Source organism: Heterocephalus glaber, unplaced genomic scaffold (genome assembly GCF_053883595.1).
Source record: "Heterocephalus glaber isolate CG9 unplaced genomic scaffold, H.glaber_assembly_v1.0 deba00001447, whole genome shotgun sequence".
Classification (NCBI taxonomy): domain Eukaryota; kingdom Metazoa; phylum Chordata; class Mammalia; order Rodentia; family Bathyergidae; genus Heterocephalus; species Heterocephalus glaber.
Window position 1 is genome coordinate 8,002,821 of NW_028258299.1, and position 27,825 is coordinate 8,030,645.

The 27,825-nt window shown below is 51.8% G+C and overlaps 1 long non-coding RNA gene across 3 annotated transcripts; it reads left to right on the forward strand.

Moving 5' to 3' along the window:
- On the forward strand, positions 1-26,627 carry LOC106007684 (uncharacterized). 3 transcript variants are annotated; one of them, XR_001182304.3, is made up of 5 exons: positions 1-182; positions 21,110-21,240; positions 21,480-21,667; positions 23,562-23,722; positions 24,517-26,627. It is a non-coding gene; the product is annotated as an uncharacterized LOC106007684 (long non-coding RNA). The 3 variants fall into 3 exon arrangements; XR_001182303.3 differs by lacking the exon at positions 21,110-21,240 and adding an exon at positions 20,986-21,081 and having other exon boundaries at positions 7-182; XR_001182302.3 differs by having other exon boundaries at positions 70-182; positions 20,986-21,240.
- Positions 26,628-27,825: the final 1,198 nt, after the last annotated feature.

Sequence of the window (27,825 nt, forward strand, 5' to 3'; positions counted from 1 at the left end):
TCAGAAGTCCGGAAGACAGGCTTTCTTTCTGCTGGCCTTGAACCGGAAGTAATAAGCCTGGAGCTGCCAGGAGCCGGTGTGTAGGGAGGGCAGTGCCAGAGCGAAGCAAACCAGAGACAGGCCAGCCTGCAAACTGAAGAGAGGCCAGGTCCTGGGGACATGGAGGAGCCACGAGGCTTTGGGTAAGCCTGTTCAGAAGGTTGTTTACTCATTGAGGTCACCTTCGACAGAAGGGCCTGACTGCTTGGTCAGAGGGAGGACAGGGAAGGTACAGAGGAGAGGTCCACAGGGACACACAGAACTTGGGGCCCTACAGCACCCAGACAGTGGCCAGAGGAGTTCACAGATGGACCTAAGACCTCTAAGAGGCCGAGGAGCCCGGGGAGGCCGAGGAGCACTTGGGGCTGTCTTGGGGAAAAGGCAGATGAAAGAGCAACCAGGGAGCCTGACAGGGGTGCCAGCTCTGCCCTTGTGTCGGTGGAGCAAGACAGAAGAGCAGCCAGTGGATTTGGAAACTCGGCATCACATTGGTGACCTTCTGCCCAGCTGCTCTGGGGGTGGTGGGCCGGAAGCCAGGCCTGGGGTGGAAATCTGACCCAAAGGTGAAGGTGGGAGTGTCCGCGTGTCTTTGAAACCTGACAGGAGAAGGAAGGAGGTTTTGGTTTTTTCCCTTTAGGTGTTTTTAAAACAGCAGGGAGCTGAGGATACTTGTCTAGAGGAGAGGGAGAGATCGGGGAAGAAGGAAATGGCATCCTAGAGGCAAAAACCACGTGCTTCAGAGGCTCAGCCGTGTATTTTGATGCATGAACCAGCATGTCCATAGCTTCGAGGTTCTGTCAGCCCACGAGGCCCCTGGAGTCTTGGGAGGAGGTAGAACCACGAAGTCCATGATGGAACGAGAGACATGTGTGTCTGGGAGCTTTGCCTTGCCCCGCTGAGGGAGGGGTGGGAGGTAAAGTACTGAAGGCCACTCACCTCCTTGGCATGGGTGGACAAGGGAGCTACAGGGTGCAGGTGGCCAGGGTGGATGTCTTTGCATAGTCATTGGCTTTTTCCCTTTTCTTTTTTCTTTTTGGCAGTCCTGGGGATTGAAGCCAAGACCTTCACACTGCTGTACACTCTCAGCCCTTTTTTGTTTTTATTTTGAGGCAAGGTCTTCCAAAGTCACCAAGTTACATGGGCTGGGCTAGAGCTTACAATCCTCCTGCCTCAGCCTTCCAGAGTTACGGGGTTACAGGTCTGCGTCACCAAGGTCATCGGCTCTTTGTGCCTTTTGAGAGTTTGCAGCAAAAGGCCTGGGGTGGCCCAGAGTCAGCAAAGCCATGGAGGGAATAGGAGTTGGCCACATGCAAAAGAAAGCGAGGCCACACTGGACACGTTGCCTTGGCCTGCATGTTTCCTGCAGCCTTGAGGCAAAGACAAACTGCAAAACGGAGTGGTTGCAGGTCACCTTTGAGCTCCAAGCTCATCCCAAAGCTTCCCCTTTGGACAACTCTTCCCTGGAAGCAGAGCAACACGGCTCTTACGGTGTCCAAGCAGAGCAGCTGTCTCATAGATGTGCGATGCAAGTCAGGTGGGGGATTTGAAATGTTGAAGTCGGATTTTAAAAATGGGGAAACGAAATGGAAAATTAATTAATTAATTGCTATACATATATAATTTGCAGTGTTGGGAAGGGAACTCTCGGCCTTTGCACTGAGCTACATTCCCAGCCCTTTGTATTTTTTATTTGAGACAGGGTCTCACTCAGTTGCTTCGTTGCTCAGGCTGGGCTGGAACTTGTGACTGTCCTGCCTCAGCCTCCCCGAGTGCTGGGATTATATGTGTATGCCACCGTGCCCAGCTGAAATTCCTTTTAATAGTACATCGAATTCAGTATCAGCATCATCCAATGTGTAATCGCTGAGTGATCACTGCTGAGACAACTCTCTGTCCTTTCTACTCAGCCTTCAAAGCTGGTCGGGCTTGGCCAGTGTTAGAGCCCCGGAGCTGGCGGCTGCCATCCTGGAGCCAGTGTCACTGTCCCCCAGAAACCCTAAACACACTTTTGGACACATCTGGGTCCGGGCCTTGCGGGACACGGCGCCTGCAGGGGACTTGACATGAAGACCCTGTTTCCAGAGCCTCCCCCTGCTCTAGGGCTGAGGAGCCCACCTTTGTCCTCATGGGCCAGCTCAGCCCCTGTTCCCTGCCCTGGCTGAGAAAAGCCAGCTGTGGCCAACACTGTGGCCCACGTGACGTGACTTCCCCACGTGGCCCGGGTCTCACAGCCTGTCCTCGAGTCTCGGAGGGCTGGGTGGAGCTGGTGTGAGAGAGCACAGACAACCTTCCCAGGGCTGGACGGAGCCAAACAGCAACTGCAGTGTTTGGTCAGACGCTGAGGGAGGTGCCCTCCGCCCGCGCCCTCCCGGGCCCCCAGCTTCTCCCTAAAGGCTGCTGTGCAGTCACACCTTCTGCTCAAGGGCCAGGGGCAGATCGATATCAGGGTGGAGCTCAGGTGGGCGGGTCAGGATGAGACTGGGTGGGGTGTCTGTGGGAACAGGGAACGAGTTCTGGAGAACAAGGGGTGGAGACAGAGAAGAGACTGGAGGACACTGGGCCTGTGGGCTCAATGTGGCCAGGAGGCAGTAGCTTGGGGAGAGGAAGTGGGGCTGCTCATGGGCAGTCCCGTCAGCAGTGACACATTGGCCCTGTCCCTTCCTCTCTCAAGGACTCCTGTGTGCCTTAGGGAGAATTAGTTAAGTCTCCATGGCCATGACATTTAGGGGCTTCTCTTGGTGCTTCCTCAGGGCCCTGGAGACCTGGGGCAGGGAGGGTCGCAGGAGGCCAGAGGGCCATGTGTTTGTCACTTGTCTGGGCTCCAGCAGCCTGGCTCTGTTTGCAAAACACCAAGATGAGATTAGGCAATTCTGCAAACAGAACCAAGGTCCTGGCCAGCTGCCCAGGGTGTTTAAAGTCCCGGGCACCAGGCAGGCAATGTGCACGTGGCCGCGCAGCTCAGAGCAGGCTGGGGAGGTGCAGGCGCAGGAGGCTGGAGCCTGACTGAGCAGAGGGTGCCCTTGGCCGGTCGGTCCCAGCCACCTTGGCACAGGCATCAGTGGATATGAACTCGAGACAGCTGACAGCGGGTAACATCAATTATGTGCAGAACAGCAGAGGTATTAGGAGGAATGGGGACAGCCTATCCACTCTTTACCAGCTCACATGGTGACTGAGCCTAAGCTAATCTGGTGATCACACCGAGAGCATTCTCACAAATGACGGTAGGACGTTGGCAGCTCTTAGTGCTTTGACTCAATTGATCATCGTATTTTAAAATGTCAACTGAAGGCAAACAGGAATGGGACCCACTGTCTACAGAGTCTCCCCCAGCAGTGTTAGTGCCATCGTAAGTAAGCACAAAATAAGTACTTAGCGAAGGGGACTGGCAGGCTTGGCCCCAGCTCACCTCTTGGCTCCTCTGCCTACTGAGTGATCAAAAGGTCAGGCTGAAAGCCCTTTGGATTTTCTACGTGGAGCTCGGGAAACTTGTAGCTAGGAGATAAAAGGGAGTGGAAGTAGATTACATTGAATGTCGTTTGTTAAATGCTGTCTCCTGGCTTCTGTGTTTGTTTTTATTTATAGTTTATCTTTTTCCTCCTGCCCACTCCTGTTACCAAGGTCCCCTCCCTGGCTTCTTGTGCATTTTTCCAGAGATACACAACCAAGCACGTGCGTGTGTGCACACACACACACACACACAGATGGGTACACAAAGGCGCAGACAAACATACACACACATACACAGGACAGGCAGATAGACACGTAGAATCACACATTCACATAGACCCACACACAGGCACTTTATATCTAGGTAGGCAAATACATGTACATCTGTATATTCTCCCCTTTCTTTTACTTGAATTTTAGCTTACTGCTTCCTTGCTCTTTTCACTTAACAATATTCTTTGGAAATCATTCCATATCAACACATAAATTGTTTCCTAACTTTCCTGGCTTGCGCACGGTTTCCATTGCACGGATAAACCTTATTTATTTTACCATTGCCTACCAGCAGTCACTTAGGTCAACTCCAGGCCTCTTGCTGTCACAAACAAAGCTGCGATGAGTCACGTTACCCAGGCCTGATTTGGCAACCTATCCATTAAAGTCCTAGAAAAAGTATTGCTCAATCCTCCCTGCATTTGTAATGTTGGTAAATATTGTCCAGTTACCTTGTGTGGCAGTCTCGTCAGTGTTGCTCGCCACCGGAAACGTTGGCCCAAGCGTGTCCTCACACCCTTCCTGAGAACATGTTTCAACAATGTTTTATTCTTTGCTAATTTGGGGAAAATGAGTATCTACGCGGGTGTGCGCTTCTGTTATGGGAAATGATGGTTAAGACTCCTGTGGTTTCAGTGTGTTTGTCTCCCAGGGGTTCGTGCTTTGAGGGCTTGGACTTCAGGGTGACAGTGGGGAACTGGGATGCTTTAGAAGCACAGACCTGTCACCCCAGCCCTCTGAGAGGCTGAGCCCTGAGGATCATGAGTTCCAATCTACCCAGGACAACTGAGCGAGACCCTGTCTCAGAATAGAAATGGTTTTTAAAGAGGCCTCAGTGCAAAGGCTCTGGGTTCAACCCTCAGTACTACACACACACACACATACACACACACAAAGGTGCTAGGGCCTAATGTGAAGTCCTTAGATCCCTCGACACATGTCCTCAGAAGGGGTTGGCATAGTCCTCAAGGAAACCCGGATTTAGTTCTTCAGAGTGAGTTGCTATGGAAGCCAGAGCCTGACCCTGAGCTGTCCCACCCAGCTTCCTGTCTGGTGAGATGATCTCTCTCTTCCCCTCATGCCCCTTTCACGAAGCCCTCTGCCCTGACGCCTCACCCGTGTGGCACCTGATCTCGGACTCTCAGCCTCCAGAATGTGTTCCATAAACCTCTTTACTTCATAAGTCCCCTGCTTCAGGTATGTTGTTACAGTAATGAAAAATGGACTAAAACAAGAACCATTTCCTTTTCTGTAAACCAATTTGCTTTAACATTTTAAAAACTTCCTGTTATTTTGAAAGGCTGAAACACATCCCTGAATGTTAAAATCTCTATATGGGAATGTTCATACAGCAACACTTTTGGCCCAATCACTTATGGTGGGGCGGCTTCCCATGAGCCACTTCAGTTACTTGGGAAAAAGCCAGAGAGAAACAGGAGCACACAGAGTCCCAGAGATTGTGAGAATGCTGCCCAAATTGTCCCCGCCCATTCTCAGGAGGCCTGGCCCCAAAGCAGGGGCCCTGGCTCAGGCCGACACCACCCTGGGAAATGATCCCCTGCTCCAACCTCATCTGCTGCCTCCCCATCCGGCTGGTGTTCCCTTGCCCACTCAAGGACACTGTCCTGCGGCTGTCCACTCACTGTCCCTCACGGCAAGCTCCTTTTGCTCTCTGGGCATGCCCAGCAGCACACAAACTGCCTTGCTGTTCTCACCTTCCTCAGCCTTGACGCTCACCGCACCCAGACACTGCTCAGGGCTCTGTCCTCTTTAAAGTAAAATTTCCCAAAGGACAGAGGCTCCTGTCCACCTCCTCTTCTTATATTCTGCCTCTTTTTTTTCTTGGTGGTACTTGGGATTAAACCCAGGTCCTTCACACTGAGCAACATCCCCAGCCCTTTTTTATTCTTTATTTTGAGACGGGGTCACACTAAGTCACTAAGTTGTCTGGGCTGGGCTTGAATTTGTAATCCGCCTGCCTCAGCCTCCCAGAGTGCTGGGATTATAGGCCTGCACCACCACACTTGGCATCTTCCTTTCAAACCATCTCTCTCTGTATTGGTTTGTTATGTCTGCTGTTCTGTCAGTGTCTCAGAGAGGTGTCTTAAAATCCCCACAGATGAGGGTGGCATTCTAGATTTATTTTTTAATTTAAAAAATATATTTCTTTCTTTATTTATTTGAGACAGGATGTCACTGTGTAGTCCAGGCTGGGCTTGAACTCACAGTGATCCTCCTGCCTCAGCCTCCTGAGTGCTAGGAATACAGGCGTGAGCCACCATGCCCGGCTAGATTCTTCTTTTAGTTCTGTCGGTTTTTGCTACATGTATCAAAGCTGGTCCCATACATATTTAGGATTTTTTATTTCTTTTTGAGAAATGGATGTTCTCATTATGAAATGTCTCTCTTTAGTCTCTGTTAATAGTCTTTGTCCTAAGTATTCTTTATCTGATGTTAATAGCCACACTTACATTCTTGGGGTTCAGCTTTGTGTGGCCCCCTCCCCTCATTTTTTACTTTCTTCTGGTTGGCCTCCATACACTTCATGAATAGCACGTAGCTGAGTCTTGCACCCAAAATACTCCCTGATTTTTATGTGGATTGCTTATCCCACTTGATTTCAATGCAGTTGCTGATGTGGTTGGTTTTAAATCTGCCATTTTCCTCTGTGTCTTCTATTTGTGCTATCTGTTCTTCATTCCTTTTCTTTCCTATTTTGGATTAAGTATGTTTCAGAGTTACTTTTCTCCCTCTCTCTCTCTCTCTCTCTCTCTCTCTCTCTCTCTCCACCCCCACTGAGCTACAGCATGGCCCATTTTTAAATTTTTTTATTTTGAAACATATTTTCTCTACTCTGCTCAGACTGACCTCAAACTTGTGATACTCCAGCCTCAGACTCCTGAATACCTGAGATTACAGGCATATGCCACCATGGCCAACTATTTCTTGGATTTAAAATATATAGAGAGAGACTTTATTTTTCAGAGTAGTTCTAGGCTCTTAGCAATATTGAGTAGAGAGTACAGAGACTGCCTGTGTGCACTCTGCCTCCAACACATGCACGACCTCCTCCATTGTTGACATCCCATATGGCAGGGGCTAGCCATCTACTGGAGAGACTGAGGCAGAGGGACACATGAGCCCAGGGATTTGAGGCCATTTTGGCAACAGAATGAGACCTAGTCTTAAAAAAAATTCTATTCATAGGGCCGGGGATTTAGCCCAGTGGTTCCGGTGCCTGCCCTGCAAGCGCAAGGTCCCGAGTTGGATCCCCAGTACCAAAAAAAAAAAATTCTATTCATACAACAATGATACATTTACCACAATCAATGAACCTACATCGATACATTATTACATCTCTTGGCTTTTGGTGTTTGTTTAGTCTGCTCTAGAGATTCCAATATTCAATCTTAGCTAATCATATTCCACCTTGAATTACTTGTATACACCTTTCCTTCTGTTGTGGCTTGTATCTAGAAGTTTCCCAAAGTATCACATGGTCACGGGTGGGGCTTTTTGGAAGTGGCTGGATTAGGGTGTGTGAATGTGAATTAAGGATGTGTGGTAACTAAATTGGTTTAGCATAGTTCTGGGTGTGGGTAATGGAAGCCACACAGTTCTGGGTGTGAGTAACACTATTCAATAGGCTTGCAGGCTGCATGGAATATAAAGGGACAGATGGAAGGCAGGCTGCTGCTGCTGCTCACTGCCTTCTGCCTGCCTGCCTGCCTGCCATAGACTGTTTCTCCTCTTCCATGCCTCTCTGCCATGCTGCCCTGCCTTGGGAGGACTTTGTGGACTTAAACATCTAAAAACTGTGAGCTAAATAAACCCTCCTGCCTTAACTTGTGGGTGTTGGGTATTATGTCTCAGCAGCAAGAAAAGTAATAAGGTATCTTCTTTTTGTGATATTGTCAGATATTATATTTTTACCTTTTAAATAAACATTATCATATGTTATTATTTTTCCTTTAACTAGTAAATAGTCTTTTAAATAAATTTTTGCAAGTACGCACATTCCTGGTACTCTTTATTCCTGGCTCCAGATCTAGGATTCCCTTGGGCTACTCCTCTTGAGCCTGAAAAATGTCCTTCTGTACTTGTTGTAGAGAAGTCATGCTGGCAAAAAATATCACCATTTTTGTTTTCCTGATTATCCTTTTATTTTACCTGTAGTCTGCAAAGAATTTTCATTGGACAAATTATTCTACGTTGGCAGTTTTTCTTTCAGCACTAAAAAATGTCATTCTCTTATTTTTTGGTTTCCAGCATGTCGATCAGAAGTCTCCAGAATTATTATTATTATTATTTATTTATTTATTTATTGGTACCGGGCATTGAACTCAGGTCCTTGCGCTTGCACAGCTGGCGACAAAACCAATGAGCTAAATCCCCGGGAGAAGTCTCCAGAATTCTTGTTTTTGTTCTTTTGAATGTGATGCATCCTTTTTGCCTCTGGCTGATCTTTAAGAATGTCCACTTTCTCTGTGGTTTTTAGCAGTTTGCCATAATGGTCCAGGGATGTCATTTTTGTGCATGTCCTGTTTGGCACATGGTATACTTCTTGAATCTGGGGGTTGATATCTTTAATCCATTTTGGAAAATGGCCATTATCTCTTCTGCTATGTTCCTTGTCCTATTCTCATTCTGTAACCCCAAATAAAAGTATATTGACCCACTTAATATTGTTCAATGGATCCTGAATACTTTGTTGCATCTTATTTGATTCTCTTTCCTTTGTATGCTTCTGCTTGGGTAATTTCTATTGCCCTGTCTTTGCACTCACAGATCCTTTCTTCTACCATGTTTGATATGATATTAAGCACTTCCAAGAATTCTTCATTTCAGAGATGTACATTCCAGTTCTAGAATGTTTTCAGTTCTATGATGAATTTCTGTTTACATGTTTGTCCACCCTTCCCACTAAATCCTTTAGCATAATATATTTTAAAGACTTTATCTGCTAATCCTCACAACTGGATTATATGGAAATTGCTGCCATTGACTGTTTTCCTCTCTTGTCTATAGGTCACATTTCTGTATATGTCTGTGACTGTGTTATTATCCGCTAGACATCTTGAACATTGTAGAGACTACTCTGGATTATGATATGGTCCCCTAAAGAGTGTTGAACCTTTCATTTTTCTGCCAGACAGTTAAATAACTGGTAGATTATCTTCATTTTAAGGATCAATTTTAGATTTTGTTAGAGTAGATTTATCTCAGTTTTACCCATTGTCTAGAATGAAGCCCTCACTTCTTGGGTACAGTCCTTACTTCTGAATCCTTTCTTGATTTCTCTGTGGTTCCCTGTTTTTGTTGCCTGTGCCACAAATTCTAGCTGACTTGGCAGCCGCATCTTCTGAACTCTTTCTCCACCTGTGAGACTACAGCTTTCTGCTTGGACTCCTCTTCCTGTGCCACAGTCTGGATGTCATCCCCAGGCGGAAAGCCACGGCAAGTGCAGAGCTCAGCACTAGGGTGCTTCTCTTCTTAAACATCAGCACCTCACATGGTTATTTTGCAAATTTTGCCTGCTTTTTTTTTTAACAGCACTAAAGTTTATTTGAAAAAATGAAGAGTGAGGGAGAAATGCTCTGCAGGGTGAGCTTAGGCCAAGTAAAAGAGGAAAAAGCAAGATAAAAGTACACCATGGAGAAAGCAGGGCAGGCTATCATGAGGAAAGCCACAATAGCCCCCACTTTTGTAATTGTTTTATGACAGGCAGATAAGTCCAGTACCAGCTACTCTACTATGAAGAGAACAAGAAATTTCTTCTCTTTTCCTCTGTTGTTTTCCAGTTAAGCTTTTATCCTCATAACACCACCCTGTCCTCTGTCATCAGTGACCAAGCTCTGGTTCTCATTAGAAGACCTCATCTCACCTGATTTTCCTCCCACTTCCTTCACTTCAGTGCCTCTTTAGCCCCCACCGTCTTCACCTATAGTGGTCGGGGAGCCCCAGAGTTCTCCAGCAGACCCCTCGCTGGTTAGCCACAGTCCCACGGCCTCAAAGATTTTTTTCTCCCTGATTTCCAAAAGCTGTCTCAGCCAGCTCTCTGCCCTGAAATACACACTCGGGCTCCAATTGCTATCTAACATCTCCGCTCGAAGTAAAGCATCCCAAACTTACCACACCCCAAACCAAATGGCTTTTCCTTCACATGCGGCCTCTCCCTCAGCCTTGCCTGCTCTCCCAGCCCAGAAGGTGTGGCATCATCCTGGAAATTCCTTTTACTCCAACCTCGCATCCAATCCATTGGGAAATTGTGTTGGCTCAAGCTTAGGAAGCCACCCACTAGCTCTGCTGCCCCGGTCACTGCGGCCACTTCCCTCCTGGTTTCTTTGCTTCTGCCTTTGACCCTTGCATCTCTCAGGGCCACAGCAGGACACAGAGGAGCTGTGTCCTGGCCCAGAACATGGGACTTCGCACTGGATCCAAAGGGGTGGATTACAAGGGTCAAGGACATCAACAAGAGGTGGCGAAGCACCCGCTGGAGTTCGTCCCCAGGGCAGGTGGCAGTGACAGCTGCTGGAAAGGACCATCTCATGGAAGCCAGGCTTTGGTAGAAAAAGTCAGCTGCTGCCTAACTTCAGCCTGGGGAAGTGGGGAGAGGCTGCTTCCTACTGGCAGAGCTGAACTGGGACCCAGGGCTGGGGAGCCCACAGCTGCCATTCTGGAGGTTCCCCCTGGCTGTGGCTGCCACAAATGGAGGAGACCAGCATCCCAGGGCAGAGCGAAGAGCAGAGCGGGGAAGGGGAAAGAACCCACAGGCAAGTGGACAACATCTCAAGCCCTACAAGTAGTGGTGACAGCTCAGTCCACTCACCTCATACATCTGTGACATGGGGTGACAGTCATACTAGGTCCACTGGGTCACTGAGAGAATTAATTGCAATTAGGTGCTCAGGACCATGTGTGGCAGTATCATGAGTTCCTGAGCGATGGCAACGCTGATCATTTCTACCTAATATTTGAAATGAATGCACAATCATGTCATCATTTCTTCTCCAAAGCCTTGTTATAAAGGCCTTCGTGGCAGGGGGTGGTTAGAGAACAGATAGACCACGGAGGATATGTATTGCAGGATAAACCATGGCGTGTACAGTCTCCTCACCTCCACCCCAACCCAGAGGCCTCTGACTCATGTGCCCACCCAGTAGAGAGCCCAGCAGCAGGGAGAGCTGGTCCCATGATCACTGTGGCAGCAGGTGTCCCCTTGGCCCAGAGGGACCCAGGCTCACACTGAGTCCGGGATGGCACCTGACTTGCTCCTGGGGAGGGCAGAGGCTGCTCTGTGCCAGTCTGGCCAAAGCCAGCAGACATCGCAGCACTGCCCACCCAAGTCCCTGGGACATCATCATCCAGCCCTGGGGCGAAGCCACGTGCAGAGGCCACATAGACAGAGAGAGGCCCTCGGGCTTATGGAGAGGGACAAAGAGACTCAGTCAACCCAGCAAGTGGACCAGCGAGTCCACCCTCTCTGTTCCTGAAAAGGCACCAAGTGTGTGTGCCTGAGCTGGAGAGCCCCAGCTGATTACCATACCTGAGCTCTGGCACCTGCAGATCCCAAAGAGAGAATCAGATGTTTTAAGCTGTGAGCTTCTGGAGTGACTGGTGCAGAGGCTCAGATACCCCGACAGCTGGCCAGGGCCAGAGCCCAGGTGCAGAGGCTGGAGCTGGGCCTCTGCCACTGTGGATGCCCCAGCCCCTCCCACAGGGAAACCGAAATGTTGCAGCCAGATGCGCAGCGAGGGAGACTCACCGCTGGCTTCTCGGAGCCTGGATCCTGCCCCCTTGGCTGGAGGCTGCGCTTGCTGGCCAGTCTCCATTCCTCTTTTTGATTGGCACTTTAATGAGGGCAGGAGGGGTGACCCCCTGCCAGGGGGCCAGTTCATGCCCCGTTTATCTCACAGCCCGAGTCAGACTAAAACAACACTGCAGGCAGAGTGGCCGGGAGCTGGGGGGCCCAGAGCCCCTACCCGAGGTGATGGATTGAGTGACCACCGAGAGTTGGCAGCTGAAGTGTGTGGTGGCTGCACGAATCTGTCAGCATGCAACAAAGCAGTCGGGCTGCAGCCCCTGGCTAAACTGCTCGGCTCCCCAGGGGTCCCCAGGGCCGCCCCCTTCCTTGGCCTCCCCCAGCACTGGGCCACGGTTCAGAGACAGGCTGGGGATGAGCCAGGCAGTGGGACCTGTTCTGGGGTCCTGGGGGGCCACGCAGAGAGGTCGGGAGCTCTGCACTTCTCCGGCTCCCAGGGCCGGGGCCTTCTCTGTGCAGTGGCCCGGCAGAGCACAGCAATCTGGAGGGTCCCAGCCAAGCTTTGACTTGCTGTGCACCCTTGAGTGAGTCTGTCAACCTTTCTGACCCTTTGAGTCCTCATCTATAAGAGGTTCATTTTAAGCAGGGTGTAGTGGCAGACACCTGTAATCCTAGCATTCTGGGAGGCTGAGGCAGGAGGACCACAAATAAATCCTGCTGGGGGCAATTTGTTGAGACTCAAAAATAAAACACAGCCTGGGGATGTAGCTCAGTGTGAAGCCCTGAGTTCGATACTCAGTACAGAGAGAGAGAGAGAGAGAGAGAGAGAGAGAGATTATCTTCCTTCTGTCTCCATGGCCGTGTTCTTGTGAGGACAGAGTGAGACCCGCTGATAAAAGTGCCTCTATCAGGGCCAGGGATGTAGATTGGTGGCTGCACCTGCCTCACATGCTCAAGGTCCTGAGTTCGATCCCCCATACCACACACACAAAAAAGCTCCTTTATCAGAATGCAGGTTTGCACAAGCCAGGCCTCAGTTTACCTGACCATCTCCCATCTCCCTAGTACCCCATGCCTGTGTTGACTTGGAGGAGCAACTGGTGGCCAAGCCCCACTGCTCAGCACCAGGAGCTGTCACCAGATGCCACAGCACTGGTGCCATGCCCTGGAGCTTTGGGGGGACCCCATTTGACATATGGAGAAACTGAGGCTCAGAGGGATGAATCTTCCCAGATTCCACAGAGAATAGAAACAAAGCAGGGATCCCGGCAGGCAGCTGAGCCTGAATCCCCATGGCCCTTGCCAGAGCACTGGGTTATGAGCTGGAATCTCCCTCCAGGTCTGTGGGAGCCGGACAGCCCAGCAGCCCCACAGGCAAAGAGCCCCCGTGGCTCATACCGGCGGCCATTCTCCTGGCTCCCCCTGTGCCTTGGAGTGAACTTGAACTTGGACCATTCCCTGCACCTCACAGGAAGCAGGGGGCCCCAGGGAAAAGCAGCCAGCTCCAGCTCCATGGAGCCTTTAGGTCTGGGGTCCCACACCAGGGACCAGCTGGTCATGGAAACCCTGCTGTTTGGTCCCCACAGCTGGGCAGGGGTCACACAAAGTAGGACAAATGGCTCCTTGGCTCCGGCTCCAAGAGCCTTCTGGGGCCAGGCCTCCGGGGATGGGAGGGGAGGGAGGCTTCACCTCCCCGTGAACTCCCGCAGGGCAGGAGGCCAGGCCCGGCCTGGGTCAGAGAAAGTAGCAGTACCTCGGTGGGGCTCCACGGGCGTCTGCCCTGGGCTCCCCAGACCAGAGGGGACCTGAGCGGCTAGGGCACCTGAGCGGCTAGGGCACTGGCAGATCCGGCCACCAAGCATGGATTGAACCCCAAACTCTGATCCACCAGACTAGGCAAGACCCAGTTTTGCCCCAGAGTACAGTGCCCTGGACCCTGCTCTCAGTGGCCTAGTATGTGCTGTTCCCTGTATCTCAAAAGGTCTTTTCCGGCCAGCACAGTGACTGTAATCCCAGAGCTTGGGAGGCTGAAGCAAGATGACAAGCTGGAGCTCAGCCTGGGAAAATTATCAAGACCCTGTCTCAGAATAAAAACTAAAAAGGGCTGGGCATGTAGTTTAGTGGGAAAACCCTGGCTTCAATCTCCAGAACTACCCCTCAAAAAATCCTTCTTTGCATAGTTAACTCCAAATCAGCCTTCAGTGCCGTCCTTGAACGTCACTTCCTCAAGGACACTGTCCCTGGCTGACACCTGCCCCAGAGGACCCCTGGTCACAGTAAGATAAACAGCTGAGTAGGTCATGCATGTGAGTGCCAGGCTCACATGTCTGTGACCGGTGGGGAACCCTGGGGGCTCACATGTGTGCCCATCAGACAGTGTGGCACATGCGAGGGAAGTCCTCGTGGCCTGGACACCTATGGCGGGCATGCACCTCCCTGCACCCAGCACAGACTGCACCAGTCAGGGACACATCTGTCTTGTTTGCTCCGTATCCCCAGACTCAGTCTATACCTATGCAGCTCTTGTGGGGTATTTGAAGAATGCATTTACTACAAGACAACAAAAAAGTAAAAACAATTATTGCCACCACCAAATCGAGAAAACTGACCCCACATGAAGTACAAGGCAAGAGTCCCTCTGAGCTGGGCGTGGTGGTGCACAGCTATATAGTCCCAGCACTCTGGGAGGCTGAGGCAGGAGGAGCACAAGTTCAAACCCAGCCTGGGCAACTTGGTAGCTTAGTGAGACCCTGTCTCAAAATAAAAAAAGGCTGGGGCTGTAGAACAGTGTGAATATCCTGAGTTCAAACCCCAGCAAAAAAAAAAAAAAAAAAAGCAATGCTGTGACTGAGGAGGTTCTGGTTCTTTTTGTCTCAGAAGAATTATTCCATGTGCGTCAGTGAACCCAGTTCAGAAACCACGACATGAGGGAACGCCGACCCAGCCCAGGACAAATTAATTACATTACTCAAATGGGTCACTGCCCAGACCTGGGTGCTGGGTCTGGAACGGATGGGGATTGGTGTGAGGCACGCGCATTCAAGCATGTGTGTGTGTGCGCATGCACACATGTGTGACTCTCACGCAGCTCAGGACTTCTCAGGAGGAGGAAGAGATTTCAAAAGCCACAAACTTTACAAGATGGTGAGTTTCATGAATAAAATAAAATGTTAGAAAGTGGGAGGCTAACGAAAAATCGCTACACGGCATGAAGAGCCCAGTGAATGAAACAAGAAAAAAAAAATCAAGGCTCTAATATATGTGAATAAGGGACACAAAAGGATTATGTACATTTAAAGAAATTAGAGTTGGGCAGTTGGCATTTGCGGAATGCTGGTCTGTGTTAGACACTGAATTAAGAATTTGACATCTCTGCCTGGGATTTAGCTCAGTGGCGCTGCACCTGCCTTGAAAGTGCAAGGTCCTGAGTTCGATCCCCAGTTTAAAAAAATAAAAGAAAGGATTTAACTCATTTACTTATGGAAGTACAAGACAATCCAGCCAATAAATGTGAAGTCTGTTGTCTGTCCTATGTTCCTACCTTTTCTCTATTATCTGTGAAAGTCTATAATGCTTTAGTTTGTTCCAAGAAAACTCTTACATTCCTGCCATAGTTAAATCTCTCCAGCCAAGCAGGTTCTGCAGATATAATCCATGCATACAGGTGTTAGAGGCCAGAAAAACTATTTACGGATCTGCTATCCTGACAGTTGGGTCTGGGATACAATTCGGTTATTTTTGAGTTGCCTGGGTTCTGCAAATAATGTAATTATTATTGTTTATTCAAAATACTCCCATAATACTGCTTTAGGGTAGTTCTAAGAGATACTGGAAATCTGAAAATTCACTGCAAGCTCTGGGGCCAAAGTCCATGTTTGATTTTGGTACTGCATATGCCTAAAGATCTTGCAAAAACGCAAACAAAAATTAAATCATTAGCTGCCTTGGAAAAAAATGTACACTCTAACCCACTAGGGAGATGGGTTTATCTGCAGTTTCTATGTGCCAGTCGGGCTCTGGGGTTAGTTACCTTGCCAAGTTCACACGCCCAGAGCTGTTATTTTGGGAAACGTTTATTCTCGCTAAGAGTCAAAATGCAGATTAACACAACACTGAAGGACTATCTCGTATTTACTAAGTTAGCAAAGAGATGTTCTGAAGGCCACACCAAGCACTGGCAAGTACAGAGTCACATATTCACTGTGAGCCAAGGGCGCTGTAGGAGGCTTTCAAAAAGAAATGGAGCAGAGGCTGGGGGTAGAGCTCAGCAGGGGACTGCCAGCCTCGCATGTGCAGAGGTCTGGATTCCACGTCCAGCCACATACACACACACGTACACTTGGAAAGGGAAGGAAAAGGAAAGAAAGAAATGCAACAACATTTCATAGAAACAATTCATAAAGCAATTCATGTTCTGGCCCTGTATTGGAATTCATGCCCAAGAAAAGGTTTAAAAGATGGAAAAAGCCAGAGCTGCTAAAATAGACATGGGAGCTGGGTGAGGGGGCACTCTGGGAGGCTGAGACAGGAGGATCACAAGTGCAAGCTCAGCTGGAGTAATTAGCAACTTATCGAGACCCTGTCACAAAATAAAAAGTAAACAAGGGCTGGGGATGTAGCTCAGTGCAAAAGCCCTCCTGGGCTCAGTCCCCAGTACCATAAAGAAACAAACAACCACAGGTACATTATTATCAATGGCAAAAGCAAACAACTATGACGACAAAAACCAACCTGGAAGCAACCCAAACATCTGTCAGGAAAAGAGCTTTTCCAAAATACGGTAAAAACCACACAAAGTAGTATGAAGCCATCAAACTGATCTTCAAAAGAAGTTTGAAGCTTCAGTATCGTGAAAATACTGAAAACATCTATAGCGTTACGTGAAAATCTAAATTGCAAAGATAAGTAAAACCAACTGCGGCCCTGCTGTCCAGAGTGGCCTGCTGAGCGGGGTGTCGGGGTCACAGGTCGCAGGCACCGAGGGAAGTACTGCTTCCCCGGGGACCATGATGACCCAGCATTTCTTTTTTTTTCATTTTTCTTCCTTGTCATGACAGCATCTTTCCATAATGCTGGATACGCATTTGAATACAATGAGCCCGTGGATGGACCCTGTGCTCCGGGAAGCCCCTGGCCCAGGAATTGTGGGAAAGACAGAAAGTAGGAAGGTCACGGTCCCTGGGGGAAATCCCGCCGCTGGCCGAGCTCAGTCCCAGAGAGAGAACCTGTCTCCCGGGGGAGGAGAGCGCAGGGCTACAGCGATTGTTAGAGTACTCAGCTCTCTCAGAAGGGTCACGTGAGTGAGTTTGACATGGGGTCACTTTTTCCCATCCTACTTTCATTCATCCATTCTGTGCCTCTGCTGGGAGCACTGGGCTGGTTGGGGACCCGCCTCGCTATGTACTTCAGGCTGGCCTTGAACTTCTGGCGATCCTCCTGCCTCGGCCTCCTGAGTGCTGGGATTCCAGGTGTGTGCCACTCTACCCAGTCTCATCATGGGTGTGATGGTGCACACCTATAATCCCAGCACTTCAGAGGCTGAGGCAGGAGGACTGCTGTGAAGTCGAGGCCAGCCTGGGCTACATAGTGAGATCCTGTCTCAAAAAACCAAAACAAATAAATAGCTAGATAGACAGTGAAAATGTCTGTCTGTCTGTCTGTCTGTCATCTATCTATCTATCATCTATCATATCGGTGTTTGACACTGGGGATTGAACCCAGGGCCTCCCATATGCTAGGCAAGTGCCCTACCACTGAGCTACCCCCTAGGCTTTTTTATTTTTTATTTTGAGACAGAGTCTTGCTATGTTGCCCATGCTGGCCTCAAACTTGTGATCCTCCTGCCTCAGCCTCTCAGGCAGCTGAAGACCACAGTGCCTTACATACTCTAACCAGAAAACAGAGCTATGTTCATGTTAGGAAACAAAAGAACAACGAGGGTTTATGGATCCTTGGGAAGACTGTCCAGAATCTGGGGTCTCTTTGTGGGAGAGTTACATTCCCTTCCTTCTCTATCCTGGACCGAGTTCCCTGGCCACATCCTGTGACTCTCAGGTGAGCACCACAGGTCCATCCAGGAACACGACTCAAGCGCTCAAGATCCGGACACTATTTGACCGCAAATGCTTAAAGGGAAGATGGCTCCAGGCGCCCTGAAGAAGGGTGACTTCTCAGAGTCCATGGTCACAGGAACAGGGACACTGGGGGAAAAGGCTGCAGGATGGTCCTTGTCTCTCTTCCTACTGAGACCTCAGGCCCTCCAGCTCCGCACGATTCCCCAGGGCGGAGGAAATTAGACTGAGTTGGGGCCCAAAGCTTGCAGCTTCATCTCCTCATGGATTGTCGCTGTGCTCCGATGCCTGTGACAGCAGGAAGGAGCCTAATGCTCCCACGCTGCCTGCGCCAAGTCCCAAGTCCTCCTCCTCCAGCTGTTCTCTGGTCCTGGGGAGGTCACGATCGAGCCCCCATTACGCAGAAGCCCAAACTGAGACTCTGAAGTCACGTGCCCAGGTCACCGGGATGTCAAGTGACAGAACCACGGTTCACCCTGACCTCCGCCTCCTGGGCACACAACACATCTGAGGGCCGAGGGCCTCTCTGAGCTCACAACCCCTCCTGGCCCCTGCTCACTTTGTGGCCTGTAACACAGCCCCAGCCCTGTGCCTCTGACTCTGCCCAGCTCTGCCCTCCTCCCACGAGCCCCCCCACCTTCTCATTAGACCTTAGATCAAAGGCTGCCTCCCCTGAGAGGCCTTTGGGGCAACAGCAGCCAGAGCCCTGCTCTGACGACTCCATGATGTCTCTGCCACCTCCATAAGCCCTGGTGCCTAGGCTGGCTCCTCCACTCTGTGTTCCCAGATTGGGCATAGTGCTCAGCTGCTGCAACACTCAGTCCCTACTTGCCTGTGGAGAGAATGAGCACCAGGCCACCCACTTCCGGTGCCCTCCATACCCTGTCTGGGTCCTGCCCCTTACCCTAGTATGGCTCAGCTGTGCCTTTGGGTCACACATCTTTTCAGAGCAGCAGCAGGCTGGGCAGCCATGGGTAGACCAGATGGCTACAGGAGGATGGCTATGGCTGGGCCCAGAGACCTCCAGCTCTTCTGCAGATCCTCCTGCCTTCTCGGGGACCCCCGACCCTCATGCCCTTTTCCAGCCTCTCCTCTTGCTCCCTAAAGATACCCCAAGGTGACTCAGGCTGGGCACAAATGGAGGAGGAGATGGCCAGGGTCATGCTAAGGACCCACCCCAAACCTCCAGGGCCAATGCCAAGTAGGATAATTCAGGCCTCCTACAAGGGTCCCCTGTCCCTCACAAGGGTGCAGACCGGGGTTTGGCAGACCTGTGTGACCTTTCCAGTGAAGCGTCATGTGGGGGAGTGAGACGGGGACCCAGATTCTGCCGGGTGTGACCTTTGTGTGGGCCCAAACCTGCATCTCTGAGTGGGGTGATGGCAAGGCCTGGGCCTGTCCTGGGCCCTGCGCCCTCGGACTCCCACCTGGGCTGCAGTGGCAGGGCCTGCGGGAGGAGGCAGGTGACAATCCCTCGGGAGGTGACAATCCCTCGGGAGGTGACAGCTGTGGGGTGGGAGCCGCCGCCACCACCTGAGAGTGGGTGAGGAGCAGGTTAGCTGGGTGAAAAGTTCACCACGAGGGGAGCTGTCTGTTTCCCTTGCTTAATTTAGCCACTATTTGGCTAACCTTGCTCTGAACCCAGGCCTGAGACCCCTCTCCGTGCTCCCCCGCCTCCCCACCGGGCTTCCGAGCCGCCACTGGCCCTCCCGCCGCCCTCGCTGCTGGGCAGGGGACACGCTGGCCTTGAAGAGGCCCGGGAGAGAGGCCGGCTGCCCGGCCAGGTGGTTATTTAGGAGCTGAGCCTTCTTCCATTCTCAGTAACCGAGATAAAGTCCGGCTGCCGGCGAGGTCCAGGCCTCAAGGGCCTCAGAAGGAGCCCCACCTGGCGCTGCCTTCGCCAAATACACAGCTGCGCTGGAGACGGTGACCTTTCCTTCAGAAGGCCTCTGTCATCCGGCCTCAGGCAGGACCTGGACATATGGCCCATCTGCCTCAGGGGAAGGCCGGCCTCCTCCTCTGGCCCCGGGATGGCCTCAGGGGCGTCCACCCATCCTTGACCGCTCAGGTTGGCTCTGTGGACTCCTCCTCAGCACTGTCGTCCTTTTTCTGATGGCGCGGGCATCAGTGACCGACCGCTGTACTGCAGGCTGCTCAAGTCCCTGGCACATGTGACTTCCTATCATGGTGGAGGAGGCTGGCTGGGGACTGAGTCTCCCTCCTTCAGCCTCCAAGCTGTTGGTGACAGGGCAACCCAGGGCACTTTGACCCTGAAGCCGGCGCTCTGTGTGACCGAACTCACTTACCTCGTCTCATTTTTTAGGCTTTCACTGAAACCCTTTGGGCAACCCTAAAAGTCACACGTGTCCCCAGCAACCAGGGAAACACGAAGACGCATAAAGGATGAGTCACCCTGTCCTGGGCCGGCGCTCACCCCTGCTTATTCCACAGGACCTTCCTCTACTGTCTCCAAATTTTAAAATTCACAAAAACAAGGGGCACTTGGGCTCCTGTGTAGACTGGGAATGGCTTGTTTTGACAATGACAGGGACCTGGCGTGTGTATCCCTCTGCTCTTTTCGGCTAGCAACGCAGCCTGTGGCAGTCCTAGGTCAGAGGCCTTCAAGTGTTCGTGCTCACAGCTGCACAATAGTCCTCCTTCGGATGGACACGGTTGTTTCCCTTGCTTCCTTTTGCAGTGAGGTAGGACAGACAGACAGGCCCAAGGGCACAGTGTAGTCAGTGTCGCATGTGTAGACGCCTGTGTAGCACCCAGGATTCCAGCACTGAATGTTTCCAGCCTCTAAAGACTGGTGCACACTCCTATAATCCCAGAACTCTGGGGACTGAAGCAGGAGACTGAAAGTTTGAGTCCAGCCTAGGGAACAGGGTGACTTTAAGAAACTCTGTCTCAAAATAAAAAGAATAATAAGGGCTGGGCATGTTGCTTAGTATAAAGGCCCTAGGTTCAATCCTTCGTATCCAAAAACAAAACAAAAGAAAGATTCCCTCCCTGTCCCCAGCCACATCGGCCCCAAAGATAATCACTAGGGTTACCTCTCTCTCCACAGAGCTATTGTGCCTTTTTGTGCCTGGCTCCTTTGCTCAGTGTAGTGTTTGAAGATTTCTCCATGTTGTTGCACAAGGGGGGGAAAAATCCCTTCATTTTCAGTGCTGTATAGTGTTTCAGTGTATGCATGTTTACCATAATCGATCCATACTACAGTTGATAGAAATGTGCATGGCTTCTGGTTTTCCCAGCACACACGGATGACAGGGCAATAGACATTTTGAGGCTACCCCTGCAGGCTCCCATTCTTCTTTTTGAAGGAAGGACTCCATCTCTCCATTTGCTGATGAGAATAAAAGGTTTCTTTTCATACTTGTCCAGGGAGATGGTTGTTTCTTCCATTCCGGAGAATCATTCAGCAAAATCTCTGGAGCCTTCATTGGCTGGACCAGGCCAGAAGGAGCTGCCCAGGCCCTGGTGAGGAGTACTAAATTTTATTCTGCAGGCAGCAGAGAGCCACTGCAGGCTCTAAGCTGGGTGTGGCACGTTCAGGTCTGTGATCTGGGAAGAGTTCCTGGCTGTGTAGTGGGGCCTCGGAGGGCAGGACACCGCCTCAGAGATTATCCTGAAGTCCAGGTGAGGCAGAGGCCTTCGTGGAGGGCGTGGGGTGGTGGGAGCCCTGGAAGACGGAAGGGAAGACAGAGGGCGGCTGGTGGTGCAACCAGGGGGTGGGAGCAGGTGGTGAGGAGAGCCAGGGCACAGAAGGGAGGGGGGGCACAGCGGGGGCCCTCTCAGCGGCTGTGGGGTTTGGGACAGGCAAACTCGCTCTGCTCTTCTGAGCTGAGTCTCTGAATCTCGAGCTCTGCTTCTTGCAGCTGTGGCCCCAGGGCCTGCTGTCCAGGAGACACAAAGAGGGCCGAGGGGCGGGAACCCGGATGTGTTGCAGCGTCACAGCACCACAGAGAGGCACCAGTGGGCTCAGCCTCAGCTGCGCTGCCCAAGGCCAGGCTTGCAGCTCCCTTCAAGGTGCACACAGACCCCGGCCTCCTGCCCAGTCCCCGAGGTGGGTAGACGACCCGCCACTCCCCCTGCTCTGGCCCTGACCTTGGGCCCACACCCCACCCTCAGCCACCAGCTGTGGGGACCCCCCTTCTTTCCTTAGGAGCTGCCTTGCTTTGACCTGCTTTCCTCACGGCCCTGTGCTGCCCTCGGGGCCTGTCCCTTGGGCCACCTCTCAGCCCTGCCGCCCCCTGTTCCTGGCCACCTGCTTCTACCTGGATACTAAACATTTTCTGGCCATCAGTCTCTAAATCAGGAATTAATTTTCTAATGTGTGCTTCTGATGATGGCTCAGGTTGGCCCTAAGACCTCTTGCCTCCCTCCCGGGGACCACTGACCCCTAAGACTTGGTGTTCAGGGCTCCCCATGGCCCAGCCCTCACTCCAGCTGTTCTGCCCTCTCTGGGAACCCTGGGAACCCCGCCTGGTCCTCAGCCCTCTGGCTAGCATTTCAGGAGGTGGTACCTCCCCCTCAAGGACAGAAGACTCGGTGGGGACAAATCCCTGCCTATCTATGTCAGTGACACCAAATGAGCCCAGCAAACCAGGCACCCATGCTAATAGTTCCTGAATTCCTCTACCCCAGTGCCCCTGGTCTCTGGCTCCTAGAGGACACTGCAGGGTCCAGAAGGCCTCAGGCTCCTGCTGAGCAGGGTTTCCTGACACCACACAAAGACAAAAGGCTTTTAGGACCAGCTTGGCCTCCTGGGCCACCACTTTCTCTCCACAGCTGGGGAGAGGTGGGCAGGCTACTTGCATTCCTTCCAGGAGGGACAGAGGCAGGGCCAGATGGTGGCAGCCTGGCACGTGTGTCGTCCCCCCCACCCCCCCGCCGCCTCAGGGCAGGCCATGATGGACTGCCAGAGAGGACGGGTCACTGCCAAGCGCCATGCTGCCAACTGCCCACCAGGGTGCCTGGTGACTGCCAGTCAGGAGGGGCGAGTGGTCAGGAGCAGGGCTGCCATTGCCTGTCAGCACCCTAGCCAAGTGTCCGTCAGCAGAGGACAAGTCCTGGGAGCTCACACTGCCTGTCAGGGCACTGGCCAACTGTCGCTCAGAAAGCCCAGTGGCAAGGCAGGGGGTCCACTCAGGGTCATTCTGGTGGCAGCTGTGTCTGCCACCCAGCATCCCTTCACCCTTCTCTGTCAAGGGTGCCCCACTGGACTTCTGGGGGCCCCTTTGGTCTGATTCTCCCCCCCCCCCCAGCTCTTGGTCTGTAGGTTAATCAGGAGGATTCCCTCCCTGCTGCAGTGACAGTCCAGGCTTGGCCATCAAAGCTCTGGTTCCTCTGGCCACTGTGATTGGTTTGTATGTGGGCAAGTTACCAGATGGAGGGGCCCGTGGGGCTTTTCCTAGGTTCTTAGTGTCCCAAGTGAAGAACTGGGCAAGATACATAGAAAAGGCAGTGATTATTGAAGGCAAGAAAGAAATTTGCTCTGCAGAGTGACAGCCAGCTGGTGAAAAGGCTCAAGGTGGCCCCAAGGATAAGGGAAAGGGGTCTTTTTATTCAAAGTTCCTGGGTCCCCTCTCTTTCATGCAAATAAGACATTGGGAAAATCATCCTATCAAACACCACTGGGCTTCACACCATGTGTAAGCTGTTATTAAAAAAATTCATTTGGCTTTCTGTTATATGTAAATGAAGGGCCAGAAATAGTGTCTTTTGATTGGTTGTTCCAATATGCAAATGAAGGATTGAAAAGAGCATCTTCTGATTGGCCCTGTGAACAGCTCCAGATTCAAATGAAAGATTGGAAATAACAAGTTTCTCGTTGGTCTAAAATAGCACTGCCCCCAGGAGTGTCCCTCACTCTGTTGCTCTTCGACACTTGATTCACCCAAGCCAGCTTTCACCAATCAGAACTAGCTCTGGGTGACCAGAGATTCTGTCTTTGGCAGCCTGCTTGCCTCCTAAAGAGCAAGATGTCAGAAGGAAGGCAGCACCGAAGATGTGCAAATGAAGGGCGGAGAAAGAGAAAACTCCTGGCCAGGGGATGGAGATCTGCGTTGTACCATGGATCCAGTTATACCTGAGACAAGTTACCACTGGGCTTTGCAGTGTGAGTCAATAAACTTCCCCCTCTGGGCCAAGCAAGACTGACTGTGAGTAGGAGCAGTGATCGCCCAGGGCTGGGGGCCAACTCTGGTCTGAGGCTAGGAGTGTTTCTGAGGAACATGGAAGGGACAGGGCTGGACAGGCTGGCCCCATCTTTGCTGCCCCTGCCCTGGCTGCTGAGTGTGCCTGTGAATGCAACACTCCCAGCCTTGGACAAGCAGAGCAGACAAGTGGATTCACCTCCATAGGGTGGTGGCAGGAAAGAGTATCTGAGGCCACCAGCGAGGTTCCCCGAGTCCAGTGGCAACTGCAGCTTCCACGGCCTCTGTGCCTCACCAGCCGCCCTGTGGCCAGACTTGGAGGCTGTGGTCTGGCTGCCTCTCTAGTGTCTGCCTAGTTCTCGGGTCTGGTTTGGGTTCCCTCTATCCTGCTGCAGAGAGAGGCGGTGTCTGCTGCTGAGGCCTGGGACAAAGAAACCCAAGCCTTTGTGCCCTTTGCCTGGGGGAGCTGCCCCTGGCTCCAGGCTGGGGATATGGGCAGCTGGGTTTGGGCTGGCAAACTTCCACTCGGAGTGGGCATTCTGCAAATGCAGCTTCCTTGACACACCAGGCAGAGTGCTGGCATATTTTAGGGACTCTGGGAATCGGGAAGGGAGAGCAGTCTGCCCAAAGGCACTGGCTTTGTGTCCAGCCCCAGGAGTCTGAGGCCAGAGACTGCTCCTCCCAGGGCCACAGCTAGGAGGTAAGGCTGACCCCAGCAAGCTCCTGGCTCTTGAACAAGATGCTTGTTTCATCACAGAGAGGCCTCCAGAGTCCACCTGACATCGACCACCTTGATCCACCAGGGGTGGTGGAACCCAGCAGCGACATTGACACGAAGCCACCGGGAAAAGGCCTGGCGGGAGCTGGCTACAATGTTGATGAATTGTGGCAAGAATTGAATCCATTCTCTTTATATAGCAGACCTCAGAAGCCACAAACCCAGGCATTAAAGCCCGGGGTTGTGCCACTGGACTCTAAGGTTCAAATCCCAGCTCTACCAGTTACCAGCTGTGAACAGGGCCCTGGGAAGGCTCCTATATCTGTCTCTGGCTCTGCTTCCCATAAAATGTTGGGAGATTTTCAGCACTAAATGCATATAACTTAGCAAGGACAGAGTGATTTCTGATTTTATTATAACAAATATAAATTTATGACTTGGTATTTATTGGTACCAAGCACACATACATTAATTTATTATGTGTATTACACCCCCGATTTTCACAAGCAACTCTGTATAGAGAGAAGAACTCTCGGTCACATCCTACAGATGAGGAAACTGAGGCCCAGGGAGGCTAAGTCCAGGTTAAGGTTAAGCTCAAGTTCCCATGGAGTCAGGACTGGGAATCTCAGCCGGATGTGACTGGCTCCAAACGTCATTCTCTTTGTGCTGCACTGGCCAGATTGGCTTCTCTCAGCTCCCCAGCCAGTGTGGACCGGAAGCGAGTTCAGCTGGGCACGGCTGAGGAGGGTGGGTTGGGCTGGAACCCCGCCCGCCCATCCACCCCAGCCACGAGGACTCCATCGGGCAACTGGGGTGGGTTAGCCTGGTCTTATACTCAGCATGCCAGGGCTGTAGAAGTTCACGTGCCCACAACCATGTGACCTTCCCAGGCAAGCGGGATCCAGTTACATCGCAGCAGTGGCCCCAAGGAACAAACACAGCTTGTGTCTTCCTCCAAGGGCTTATTTCCTTTGTCTTGTGAGCATTGAAAAATGAAAGGAATGATAAGGATTTGATGGGGGGGTGCCCTGGAAAATTCTGCAGAACTTGGGTAACTCATCCAGAGGAAAGCAAGGGGGAGTTTTCCAACCAAATCCAAAGGCAGAGAAACCCAACACGAAGGCCTGAGCCCTGTGAGGTCTCCTGGATTCCTAGGTTCTCTTTAGAAGGCACAGAGGCCCCAGGCCTGGGGCGGAAGTCCCATAACCCAGTACTGCCACCAGGCTCCTGTGGACAGACCACGAAATCTCTCCAGGGCTCAGCTTCCTTGGCTACTCTGCATCAGTAATGCCAACTCCCAGGCTCTGGGTTGTTACAAAGAAATGAGAAACTGTGTGTAGACAGTGGTTCTGCTGGGGGGATTAACACCCTTGGGGACATATGGCAACGTCTGGAAACTTTTTTAGTTGTCACACTGGGAAAAGCAACTGGTGAGTGAAGACCGAGGACACTGCCACACACCACACAGTGCCCAGGACACCCTGCCAAAGAATGGCCCTCTCCAAAGACCCAGGGTGCTGTGGCTGAGCAAGTGCTGGTGTAGAGTCTCAAATGTTTAGTTCACATGCTGATGTTGGTTTTACTGTTCCATTGGCGCGCATGTGGGAAGGGGGACAGGAGAACAGGGTGGCCCAGGAAGAAGGCAGAGCTTGCATGCCAGCTGCCCCTGGAGACAGATCTGCTGTCCTCCTTCAGACAATGTTCACAACCCCTGCCCTCAGGAAGTGTTTGGTCCAGAAGGAGAGACAGCCAGCAGACGAAGCAAGCACTTAAAGAATACTGGTTCCAAATATCCACCAAGAGTGATGAACGGAGGATGGTGATTCAAAAGGAGTGAGGTTTGGACACAGAGGAGTCTTGACATTATGCTGAGTGGGAGAAGCCATCGCTGTGTGACTGCATTGTTACCAAAAGAGCAGGCAGATCCTCAGACTGAAAGTAGCTGGTGGTTCCCTGAGCTGAAAGAGTTGAGGAAAAAGGCAGAGAGACCGCTAGTGGCTATAGAATTTCCTTCTGGGCCAATGAGAATGGTAGTGCTGGCTGCCCAGCTCAATAATATACTGCATGCCATGGGACTGCACGCTTTAATGTGTGAACTGGGAGCTACATGAATGAAAGCTTAATAAAGCCATTATAAATAACAATAATACTGATGAATGGCTATACTGATGAATGAAATAAGCAACCAGCAGGGCCATTGTGCTCAGGGGGGATACAGATGGCAGGTGACATCTAAGGAAGAGACAGAGACTAAGTTCTGGTGCAGGGGACAACATGATGTGCAGAGTCCCCAGGGCATGAGCCCGATGTGTGGTCCTACAAGGGATCAGCTGCATGCACCGTGGAGTGGGAGCTGCAGAGAAAGGTGCAGAGGGCTGACTGGGCAGTGACCTTAGGGACCTGGCCTCTATGCTCAGGACCCTGAGAAGTATTTCCTCCCTGCCACTCAATGCTTGGGCAGATTGTCTGGCTTCCACATGCAGGGTAAGTTGATTTGCAGAAACTTTTTCTGTTATTCCTTTTAGGAGTGTCTTCAAACCCCCAGGGAAGCGCGGGCAGAGGGGAGGGTGCCAAGGAGCTCCTAGTAATTCAATCCGGAGAAGCTGTGACCTCTAGCACCCCAGGGTCACACAGCTGCGCACTGGCCGGCCACCCTGTACCAGTGTCCTCTGCCAGCTGGTCTGAGAGGGGGTCTCTGTGCCCTGCTCCAGGATCTGCCCCCCAGTCCGTCCTGGGGTTCCACCTGTTTCCAGAGCTTCCCAGAAGGGTGATGCTGACTGTCCCAGCACTGCCTTCCGGGGAATTTTGTGTTTCCCAAGCCACAGAGAGATCGCAGTACCAGGGATGGTACAGGGCCAACCATGGTGGGAGATGCCAGAAATGTCCTGCCACATGGGCACTGTGCTCTGCACTGGAGGGCAGCGGCACAGTAAGCTTCGTTCCCCAGAAGCTCCTTCCATCCTGCTGGGGAGCCCTTGGCTCTGCCCTCCCTGGGGCCCACCCCTCTGACCACTCCCCCCTACCCCCATGCGGGGTCTTCTGAGCTCAGCTACATCCCACCTGCTACAATCACCAGGGAGCCCCATGCCTGGAGGTGCTGCCGCCACAGGCCAGGTCACCACAGTGACACAGGAGACCTGGCAGCTGTTGGTTCTTGCTGGGAGCTGTGGAGGGCACCAGCGTCATGCCATCCCCTTGGGTGCACACAGCCTCTCAGGCCGGATTTATGCTGCAGGCAGGAGAGCACGAACATCACCTGCTCTGCAAGCGAGGAGCGGTGACATCACGCAGAGGGCACAGCCCCGACGGGAGCCCAGCCAGTGGGACCCGAATCTGGATTCCTTC